Source organism: Sinocyclocheilus rhinocerous, unplaced genomic scaffold (genome assembly GCF_001515625.1).
Source record: "Sinocyclocheilus rhinocerous isolate Xijiao unplaced genomic scaffold, SAMN03320098_v1.1 scaffold167, whole genome shotgun sequence".
NCBI lineage: Eukaryota > Metazoa > Chordata > Actinopteri > Cypriniformes > Cyprinidae > Sinocyclocheilus > Sinocyclocheilus rhinocerous.
The window spans coordinates 76,036-87,437 of NW_015634008.1; the positions used below are offsets into that span (position 1 = coordinate 76,036).

The window sequence follows — 11,402 nt, forward strand, 5'->3', positions numbered from 1 at the left end:
AGCAGGTTTAAGCTTACGGACCTGTTGCTATGACAGCAACTCCGGGATGAGCTTCCAAGAACCAAACAATCCAAGATCATGCCAAATCATCAGCAATCAAATCCAGCTAACTGAGTTAGCGACGTACGAAGAATAGGCCCCAGATGTGCTCTGGTGATGTTGAAGTGGATACATAGCATGTAAGGAGCTGGTAAAGATATTAAGCCATATTGCAACTAACATGTAAAAACCTAATTACATTTTTGCTAACACTTAATTGACATCCTGTGATCTGACATAAAAAAATCTTCATAAAAACAGGACTGAAAATTACACTCACCTAGCTATCCAAGAAGTGCATTCGCTTAACTTGTAAGTGCCACTCTGGGAACGATTTTAAATGTTTCAACATTTCCATGTATGTATTCTGTTCTTTTTTATTTTTATTTTTTGGGAGGGGCTGGAGGGGAGTAATAATTAATGTCCCTACAATTACGATAGAAACAAAGAAATAATTAAACGAGGGCTTTTTCCCCCCAACGGTCCTGCCATCTTGCACACTTGCATGCCCACCGAATGTGAGCCACTGTGCCCCATTCTGTTCCCCCCTCAAACTTGATGGTTGTTGAACTTATTTTTAGTGTAATTTGATAAGCTTCCCTGCTTGCACTGAGACATCCCACTGACCCAGCCACTGGTCATTGTCTATACCAGTGTTTCCCAACCGGGGTGCCGTTTGTGGAGAGCAGGGGTACCGTGTAAAAAATCCTTTTTTAATATTTTTAAATTGCTAAAATGTTCAAAAAAGCATCTATTATATAATATCCATTTCTGATGTCGTCAATAATTAGAGATGCACCGAAATTTCGGCTGCCGAAAATGAGTTCACCGCTCAGGATTCACTTTCACGTGCATGGTGTGACGCTCTGCGTATTATCCCGCTCTATGTGTGTGCGCTCCGCTCAGTCGCTCCACTCATATACCGTTCATGCTCATCGGAACAGCAAAGTCCAAAAATTGAGCCGACAGGAAACATCGATGTAGTACAGTATTGTTTCTGTCTGCAATAGCCCTACTGTGTTGTAACATTCAAATTATCATATCGAAGTTAAAAATTCAAATATTGTGACAAAATTAATTTTGTAGGGTGCCACACGTTTGTTAAAATTTCCAAAGGGTGCCGCGACTAAAAAAAGGTTGGGAAACACTGGTCTATACCACTTCCCGTCAAAGCCGGCACACTTTGTCAGATTTCGACTCGAATATCCATTTTGCATCTGAAGTAGCGTGTCGAAAGTGACTGGATCGTTCGAGCCTTTTTCTTCAGCTGCCGCCCCCTTCCTCCCCCACAGTGTTTCCACTGACACTGATATCATTCTCGATCGTCATCATGACAGCGTGTTAAAGAAATCTAAAATAAATATATATTGCTCGCTTTTCTGTGTGCAAGTGGAGGGGGGAGTGCGACGGGGATAATTTCTGGAACAATATGAACAATACTCATCCGTCCATCGCCTCTTTCGGTTTGATCATCCTAGTATATCGGATGAGGGCGTCACATTAGCACAGCTGAGGAACTTCTTAATTTCTACAGAAAATGTCTAGAGAGGTCAAACCTCATACCAAAGATAAATCTCTAAAGTTGCCTTAAGATCAATTAAAGTTTGATATTCCTATGCCAAGAAATTTTTGGACATCCAGTAGGTGGACAGCTGTCCTGATGTATGAAAACCTTTATCTGAGGGGCATGTTTCCGAATTGTGAAGGTCTATGCATTAGTGAGCACAGAACAGACTGCCAAATAAATGGGGAGAAAGCACCAGTCACCAGAAGTAAATCTGTCCCTCAAAACCTTGCCGGAGAGCTTTGGACACAGGGTGTCTCGCGGTGCAATAACGCTCTATTAATTTCTCTGCGCTGTCCTCGCATTGATAGAAAGGTGTCTTCGCAAACTAAAGGGCAAAGTTTTACTGCGTCTAATACCTTAGGGCGTTCTGTCTACAATTTGTCATGCGTGTGCACTTCTCAGTGTTAAAATGACAAGATCTCCAGTCAAAGGAGCCCCGCTAGGCATCCGATGATAGTGGGCTTGGAGAGATTTTTGTGAAGAGACATTGCCAAGAGGCAAAGTACTTCTGCACTCCATGAGCCTACTGGGATTAGTTCTACTTCTCAGCCAACGGCAAAGAGCCTCATCTCATTCTGATTTTTATTTTTTTTTAAATAGCCTCCGTCTGTGTCCATAAGATTCGGTTTTTTGTTTTTTTTTCGCAGAAGGCCCAATATGGTCAGAACACGAAAAAGCCTTTACTGTGCATTAAAGCTAACCAGATCAGCTGCAAAATCAGACAGTTTTTTTTGTTAATCTATTTAGTCGTCCGGTTGCCATTCAGTAGCTTGAGAGATATCAAAATTATACGTTTTGGAAAGCCAATACTTGTAAGAGCTGAAACAAGATACTCTAAAGTGGCCAATGATAAGCTATGTCATCTCAAGGAAATTGCGCTTTTTTCTGTTGTTCCATCTGATTTACTTGGAAGTCAAAGTATTTCAGAGATGGGATGCTGTCGTCTGTTGATGCTGCACCCGATTGAAATTTATACAGCGCCCCTAGAAGAACAAGAAAAGGAAAGGGAAAGATTTGATTAATTAAGTGATTGGTTCGTTCATCCATTCTTAGTAATTCATGTTTTAGTATTATAATTAATATTACATTCATCAAATTATTAGAAACAACAACAACAACAATAAAAATTATTATTATTATTATTATCATTATTAACACATGCATGTTGTGCCTTTTTAAACACATAAGGATGGCAAAGATGTCCCTTAAAAATAAATATCTAAAAATAAAAATACATATTTAAAGGTGGAACCTTTAACCTTTATCCCCCCAAAAATGTATAATAGTCCTGTATGACATCAATAGTCCAGACATCAATCATCATGACTTTTTCTCAAAATGGCTCTTACGTTACTTGTCCACAAATATTTAATTTCCTTTAAAGTATTACAATACATAATAATAATAAAACTAAAATGAATGTGTACATAATATTAATTTATATAAATAACAACACATCATATCATGGTGGTAAAATGTCCTTGGAAATGAAAATATTAAAATAATTTTAATAAAATTACTGATCAAATTTCCCTCACAAATAATAAGTGTATTCTTATTCTTATTATTCTTGTTATTATTACTTTCCAAAAGTATATGTTTTGAGTATTTCTGTTCAGTGATTCAAAATCATTTTTAAGCAATACGGTCATTCCCAAACCCACGGTCAGACCCATTTTAACTCTATCGCTCCCGGGAAAGAGCACTTGGCATTGGACACTATCTATGCAATGTCACACTGAGAAAGACAGAGCCCACCTGTGCTACGAGAATAGAAGGACCATGGGCTAGATACATTGGATAGGGTGTTGTGGGTACAGAGAGAGTACGCTGAAGAGACATTTTTACTTGTTCTTCCCACTCGAGACTTGCAAAATGCAGTTGTCAAGAGGCGATGGAATCAAAATGTTACATTCCCCTTGTGTCTGAAATTTTTATATTGTATAAATAAAATTGTATTTCACACAAATCACTGTGATTTTGGGTTCACGTTTATAAAACGAGCCTGACTGCAAGTTTTAGGGTGCATTCTTTGCACTAAATTGGTCAATATGCAGCACGAATAACAGCTCAATTATGATCCCATGAAGGCACAAATATCAAACGACATCAGTTGAAAGTTGCTGAATACATAAAAGCAGGAATAATTACACCACACAGAGTTTATTAAAAACTGGAAAGACACTCGATTGGACTGATCAGAGATTTCTCATGGTTTCATGCCATCTTTAAGAGATCACACCAGGCTCAGTTCATCAAGAGCTTCACCTCCGTGAACCCACACATATGCTACACCTATACAGATCAGTCAAACAGAGACAGCCTGTTGGGGGGCTAACATTACCCCTCCATCTCTGCTCTTTGGAGCACTCTCCGAGCCGCACCATTTTGATGGCCACCAGACTTCACAGAAAGATGTCTGCTGCTCTGATTAGCCGTGTGCTTGGGCACCTGTCCAAAGGAGGACTCTGCAAGTGTTTTTGCATCTTATCTTCTGCTAGCCACTCTCTGGAACAGCTTGATTCCCCCAACCCTAGAACTCCCAGAGGAGCCGTCTTGCACTTTCTGTTCTTTAAAGGAGTGAGATCCAGGAATTGGGAACGGTAAAACTTGGAATGTAGCCCATGTCCTTCTCAGGACCATCTCATCCCATGCAAGGAAGAGAATTTCATTTCCCCAATAGATGTACTGTATAATACTATGTACAGTATTGGTCTTTGGATATGGATTATATATGGTCTTTACATTATTTGTCCATATAGAATATGAAATTAATACTTTTATTCAGCAAGGATCCATTAAATTGGTCAAAATTGACAGTAAAAACATTTATAATGTTACAAAAGTTTTCTATGTTAAATAAATGCTGTTCCTTTGAACTCTGTTTTCTAAGAAACCTGAAATTTTTTAAAATATATATCCACAAAATATTAAGCAGCACAACTGTTTGCAACATTGATAAGAAATGTTTCTTGAGCACCAAATCAGCATATTAGAATGATTAATTACATTTTAAAATATATTAGTTTTTAAAAATTGCTTAGACACTAAAAGTGGTACTTGAGTCCCACTCAGTGAAACTCTTCACTCATATACCTAATCTTTAGACCAAGTCTGCAAATCTACAAGCACATTACATGCTTTAAACTCAGTTTGCTATTGTAAAATTTAAATGCCATGATCATTTAATGATGACCTACACCCAGTGATCATGTGTGAAAACACTTATACATAATTTGTTCACTTTGAAATCAAAACTCTGTGTTTTAAGAAAGAAATCATTTTTACCCCCTTGCATTTCTGTTTACATTGTATATATATATATATATATTGTACAAAGCGTTTTATAAATAAATCTGACTTTCTGACTTGGCTTGTATGCATATTCAGTGTGTGTGTGTGTGTGTCAATATGCATACAAGCCAAGTCAGAACTAGTCAACTTTATTTATAAAACGCTTTATAAAATATAGATTGTTTTACAGCAGTTTCACAAAAGTATCAAATTCAAATTCTGCTGTAAAACAGCTATAACAATGAATAGTGTCATTATACAGCTCAAGTCAGCTCAGTTGCACAACTGTGTAAAATTCATCAGTTGTACATACAGTATATATACTGTATATACAGTGTATATGTGCATATGCATGTATGTGCGAGTGTTATGACAAAATTTCTGTCCACTGCACACTGAACACGCAAAAGACACATGAGACTTGTGTTTTACATTTTTCAAATCTGTGTGTAGTTTGGTGTGTATGTAGCTAATTATTTTGTTTGTGTGTACAGTTACTATGCAAAAATAAAAATTTTAGAAGAAATGATGTTTGCTTTTGCAAGATATGTGTGACATTTTGCATGTTGTGTGTGTGTTTTGTGGTTTTGTGTGTAGAGTTTTTAGAAATGGAGCCAATGTTTAGAAAACTGTGTGTAAGCATTTTTTTTAAAACTGTTAAACAGCAAAATATAATAATATAATTATAATTATCATAATAATATTTAAATTATAATAATATTTCACAATTTTACTGTTCTACTATGTTTTGATCAAATAAATGCAGTCTTGGTGAGCATAAGAGCCTTCTTTCAGGAAAAAAAAATTGTATTCTGAAATTTGACTGGTAGTGTATATATATATATATATATGTGTGTGTGTGTGTGTGTATATATTATATACATACATGCATACATACATATATGTTTGTGTTCAAATTGCATATAAATGTTATATAAATAAATTTGAATTTAATTGTTTTTTATATCATAATTTTGGACTTCTAATTGTATAAACAATTTCTGTATACATTATAAGAGCATGTTTTATTTGCAAAAGTGCAAAATATGTTTAAGCACAATATATATAAAAGTGTTTTTATTTCATTGCAACCTTTCTTTTATCTATGCCTTATTTATAAAAACTACTGTGACATTACACAAAATAAGGTCTGTCTTCAAAACCCTTTCCACATATTGAACATTTTAGAAGATCAAACTGGGACAGGAAGTGCAGCTGCAAACAGGCCTAGGGAAAATGCCAGAATGTGAGCAATCCTGCACTCTAGAGCTGGCCCCCACTATCTCCACACCCATGGTCCACATACGGCCCACATAGCACCGCCATCTGGTCTGGTGGAGATTCAGAACCAAGCCAAGAGATCCTAAAATCTAACGCCTGCTGACAACTTGGATAAATTTTCCAGTCATTAAAAAGTGATATAGGCACTGGAACAGTGAATACATTAAAAGCCTCAAGAAAAGGACAGTTTGAGCCACCAGAAACAGTGAAGAAGCTCTCGATTTTACAGTTGAGAAACTGTAGCTGTCACAGATGAATCAAAAGGGATCTTCTGACAAGCATTACATTTTGAAAAAAGCATATCAGCATGAGTCTCACAGGCTCTGGAGGACTTAATAATGTTCTACCCACAGCTTGCTTTGAAAGTGAGAGCTGACAGAGTGGTGGTGATCCCTGTAATTTAAGTCCACAGCCACAATGAGCCACAATGTCTTTTGGAGGTGCATAGGCACTGTAAATTACAAGGGTATAAAATACCCCCCCACCTCATGCTGACACAATATTTAAAGCAAGTCCTGCTGGCTCACATCAAGTCTTCTGGGTAAATAATATGGTAAATAATATAGTAATTATTTATTATATATAATAAATAATATGATCAGCAATCAAGAGCTGATGACTACCAGACTGACCCACGAGACAGGAGAATGATAGTTTTTAATCTCGACACACCGGTAAAAAATCCAACACTGGCATTAGGTGTCATGATGTTTACAAATGGGTCATTACTGGCTCACATTTTTAGCATAACATTACTGGCAAAAACATACTCTGCAAGCCAATAACCTCAACTTGCTTATATCTGCCTCAGATCAGTCTTTACAAGTTTATTTCAGCAAACACAGTAACTTCCATATATATATGTGACCCTGGACAACAAAACCAGTCATAAGGGTCAATTTTTCAAAATTGAGATTTATACATCATCTGAAAGCTGAATATAAGCTTTCCATTGATGTATGGTTTGTTAGGATAGGACAATATTTGGCCAAGATACAACTATTTGAAAATCTGGAATCTGAGGGTGCAGAAAAAATAAAAATATTGAGAAAATCGCCTTTAAAGCTGTCCAAATGAAGTTCTTAGCAATGCATATTACTAATCAAAAATTAAGTTTTGATATATTTACAGTAGGAAATTTACAAAATATCTTCATGGAACATGATCTTTACTTAATGTTCTAATGATTTTTGGCATAAAAGAAAAATCAATAATTTTGACCCATACAATGTGTTTTTGGCTATTGCTACACATATACCCCAGCAACTTAAGACTGGTTTTGTGGTCCAGGGTCACATATTACACATGACTGAATCTAGTTATGTAGATTTACTTACAGAGCAGATTAGTTCTACACAATAACATTTATTTAAAGACAAATGTTAGTAGATCTTTGCCTTTTTTGCCAGTCACAAAATAAAATAAAATAAAATCAATAATAAAAATCTAAAATAAAATAAAATAAAATAAATAAAACACAAAGAAACAAACAGAAAGACTAGAAGAGTGGTTTTCAAACTGTGTAAATTGTTTTTATTTTTCTATTTATAATAGCTGATCTATTCACAATTAAACCTATAAATGAACACATCAACCCTTACAAATCCTTATAAATTAACCTAATTAATCTATTCACAATTAAGCCCTATAAATGCATATAGTTTTGTGGACCTAATCAATTGACCCATAGACCACTTTACATCAGAAGTGTAAAAACAAGTAAGGACTTATGACTTGACTATCACCTTTTAATATAGTTCCCTTTCATGGGAACTTCGAACTGCGTCCTCTAGGGGTCGCTATGGGGAATGCCTCGTCGTGACCCGTGTCTGAAGCATACATTGAAAAAACACCAACAACACGTTGGCTGGCGACAGCCATGACGTCACTACCGGTGCGACTATAGTATAAATAGGCGCCGGGAGAACACATCATCCTCTTCTTCGTCTTCACTGACTGTTTTGTTTGAAGCGTGCATTTCCGTGGTAAGAGCGATCTATATTCCTATCGTTATGGCGAGCACTAGCAAAGCGTTTAGAGGGTGTGTGCATCCGCTGCACACCTCTCTGTGTGAAGAATCTATGAGATTAGATAGATTCAGACAGTTAATACTCACGCGGCCAAGTCACTGAGGGAGATTCACAATGACAGCTGCAGATAACAAGCTTTACCCAATCAGCTGTAGAAAAATAAAAAGTGAGAGAGACAGAGAGATTTTGTAGTCTAGCAATGTGTGTAGTTTTGTGAACAAAAATACATCTGTCCAACAGTAATCAGTGCTGATTATTATTATAAAAAATGTAGAATATAGTTCTAGTTCGCCTCAAACCAAATGCTTTAAAAGATTTAAAGCAACAAAACAGTTTTGTCCAGCACTAACCCAGTGCCTTTTAAACTGCTGGATGTTCACGTTTCATGTTTATTTGGATAGAGCTTTTTCAATATACAAATCGTTGCAAAGCAACTTTACAGAAAACGTCTCAGGTTACTTATGTAACCATGGTTCCCTGAGTAAGGAACGAGACACTGCGTCCTCTAGGTTTCTTGCCATGCTGCGGACGCAAGCTTCAGACGAAGAAGTGGACCCCTAGAGGACGCAGTGTCTCGTTCCCTACTCAGGGAACCATGGTTACATAAGTAACCTGAGACGTTCACCTGAAACAAATGAAATTCATGCATCATGCCATTCACAAAAGTTTTGTTTCTCTCTGCACAATATAAATCAAAGGTCACCAAAACAGTTTGGTTACCAGCATTCTTCAAAATATCATCTTTTATGTTTCACAGAATAAAGAAAATCATACAGGTTTGGAAAAACATGACCCTTACGAAACAAATATAAATGGGAATATACTGCAAAATATAATGCGATATATTATACATTTCCATATATGGGAAACTAGTGCTTATAGTTTTCAATATACTGCTGTACATGCATTGACCATGTATGCCTATATATTGATACAGTACATATAAAAATATTTAGAAATGAAGACAAATATAGCATTACATGTAATATTCATGAAGTTGTATCCTTTACTGTGCACATATATTGCACATACATGTTCCCATATAAATGTGAATGTATGTACACACATATATACAATCATTCACAGTATGTAAGAGTTACAGCAGATTTCTAGTTCCCAGCATGCTTTACTTCTGACTGTTAAAGGAGAGTAAATCTTCAAATGAAGTATTATTTCACATGTTTTGCTCAATATTAATATAGTGGGAGATCTGTTAGTGTTTAATGTTCTGTTATTTTGGAATTGAAAAGGGTTTCTGGTATGTCTGAGTTTTTGGGGTTACTATTGTGCTGAAGAGTAGAGCCTGTGCTTATGCTGACGACTGGCCTAACACTATTAAGACTATATATTACTTTATTTAAAAAGTAATGGGCTGCACTCTTCAGCATGCTGATAGTCTCTTTGCTAAATACTTTAGTACATGCAGGTTTGCTTATGCTGTTGTTAACTAGCTATATATGAAAATATCAAACGTGTAAATAATTATAAAATATAACAGATATATTATATATGTCTATATATGTGTGTATATACTGCATGAGTAAATATATGTGCAATATATTTATACACATCCAGAACCATATCTTATCACGTGTACATCTATATGTTATGAAGTGTATGACTGAATATAAAATTACATATATTATATAATTAAATATATTGTCACATATTTTTCAATATATGAAAGCAGCAATTCCTTATGTATTATTTAATATATTGTAATATATTAACACAATATATAATTCTGTAAATTTCCAATATACCGTTTAATCATTTAATATATTGATCATTCATATATATATAAAAGTAAATATATTTTCTTTTTGTAAGGGAAAGGTGAGCAAATGATGACCATTTTTATTTTGGGGTGAACAAACCCGTTAACTATCACTTACAAGACACACAAAGAATGTAAATATTCACAGTAATACCCTCAATCACAGATGCAGACAAAATTAAGATACAGTACAATACAAGCAGGTGGATTGTATCTTGAATCTAGAGATGGGAAATTTAATGATTCAGATTTCAATTAATGATTACTGTTCATTAAATTCTGGTATCATTTACATATTTCATTCGAAACCTGTATGATTTTTTTTTTCTTCTGTGGAGGAAAAAAAAAGACATTTTGAAAGACGCTTTTGAAACAACATGAGGATAAGCAAAAAAGACAGAACTTTGATTTTCTAATTAAGATCTATACAATAAATACTACATAGAACAATAATATTTTATACATTTGAATTGTTCTTTTTTAAGTATCATTTCTGTTACTACAAAACTATTTTTCAAATGTGTATCTTTGACTAACCAGTTCTCGAATTCTCAAACCTACTTGAATCCAGTGTCAATTTGGTACCAAAGAAGACTTATTGCAAAGGTTCTTGATTATCTGAACCAGAGCAAGTATAAAAAACTTGCTCTGGGGAACCAGTGTGTTGGAAGAGATCAAGTTTACAAAGCTCGGCTTAGCAGCATGGTCACCAAAATGTTTTCCTGTGAAAGTGGCTTCAGCAAAGCTGTACTACATGTGCAGATGTTTTCTGCTCCCCATCCTGTCTTTCTTTCCTGGGTTTGTCAGAAAAAAAGTGCACATCATTGCCAGCCAACAGCTCTGGGCACCATCCCCTGGTTGTTTGAGAGAAAATGCCAGTCATTTTGGCGGAGCGCAGACGCTCACAGACGGCACAGGCGGGCACAGATGGCACTAATGGACAAGCAGAATCCAACAGAGGGAGCAGGAACGAGCCACCGAGGAGAGCTATTCCAAATAGCAGCAGTGAAAGCCAGGCCCTGCTCCGCTTTAGCAAGGTTACCACTGCAGCGTTTCATCATAAAGAATTTAAAGTGATAAAATAATCATAAGGGGGAGAAATCGCCAGATTTGGCCAGATGCCAGGGGATCAGATGGGAAGAGACTGTTCTTAGTTAAATACATGTTCCATTGTAGCAAAACTTCAGACAGCAGGTATCCGCTACAGCTTGCCAGTTGAAGAGCAGGGATTGTTGTTTGTGAATGTTGTAAATCAATAAATGTTTAAAGGGGTCATATGATGCAATTTCATTTTTTCCTTTCTCTTTGGAGTGTTACAAGCTCTTGGTGCATAAAGAAGATCTGTAAAGTTGCAAAGACTAAAGTCTCAAATCCAAAGAGATATTCTTTATAAAAGTTAAGAGTCAGCCACACC

General features: G+C 35.8%; 1 long non-coding RNA gene across 1 annotated transcript in view; it reads right to left on the bottom strand.

Moving 5' to 3' along the window:
• Positions 1 to 2,185: 2,185 nt before the first annotated feature.
• Positions 2,186 to 11,402, bottom strand: part of LOC107744859 (uncharacterized) — a 24,453-nt gene continuing 15,236 nt past the window's right edge. The window contains exon 3 of the long non-coding RNA XR_001640533.1: positions 2,186 to 2,589. This is a non-coding gene — a long non-coding RNA (uncharacterized LOC107744859). The remainder of the gene's footprint in view (positions 2,590 to 11,402) is intronic.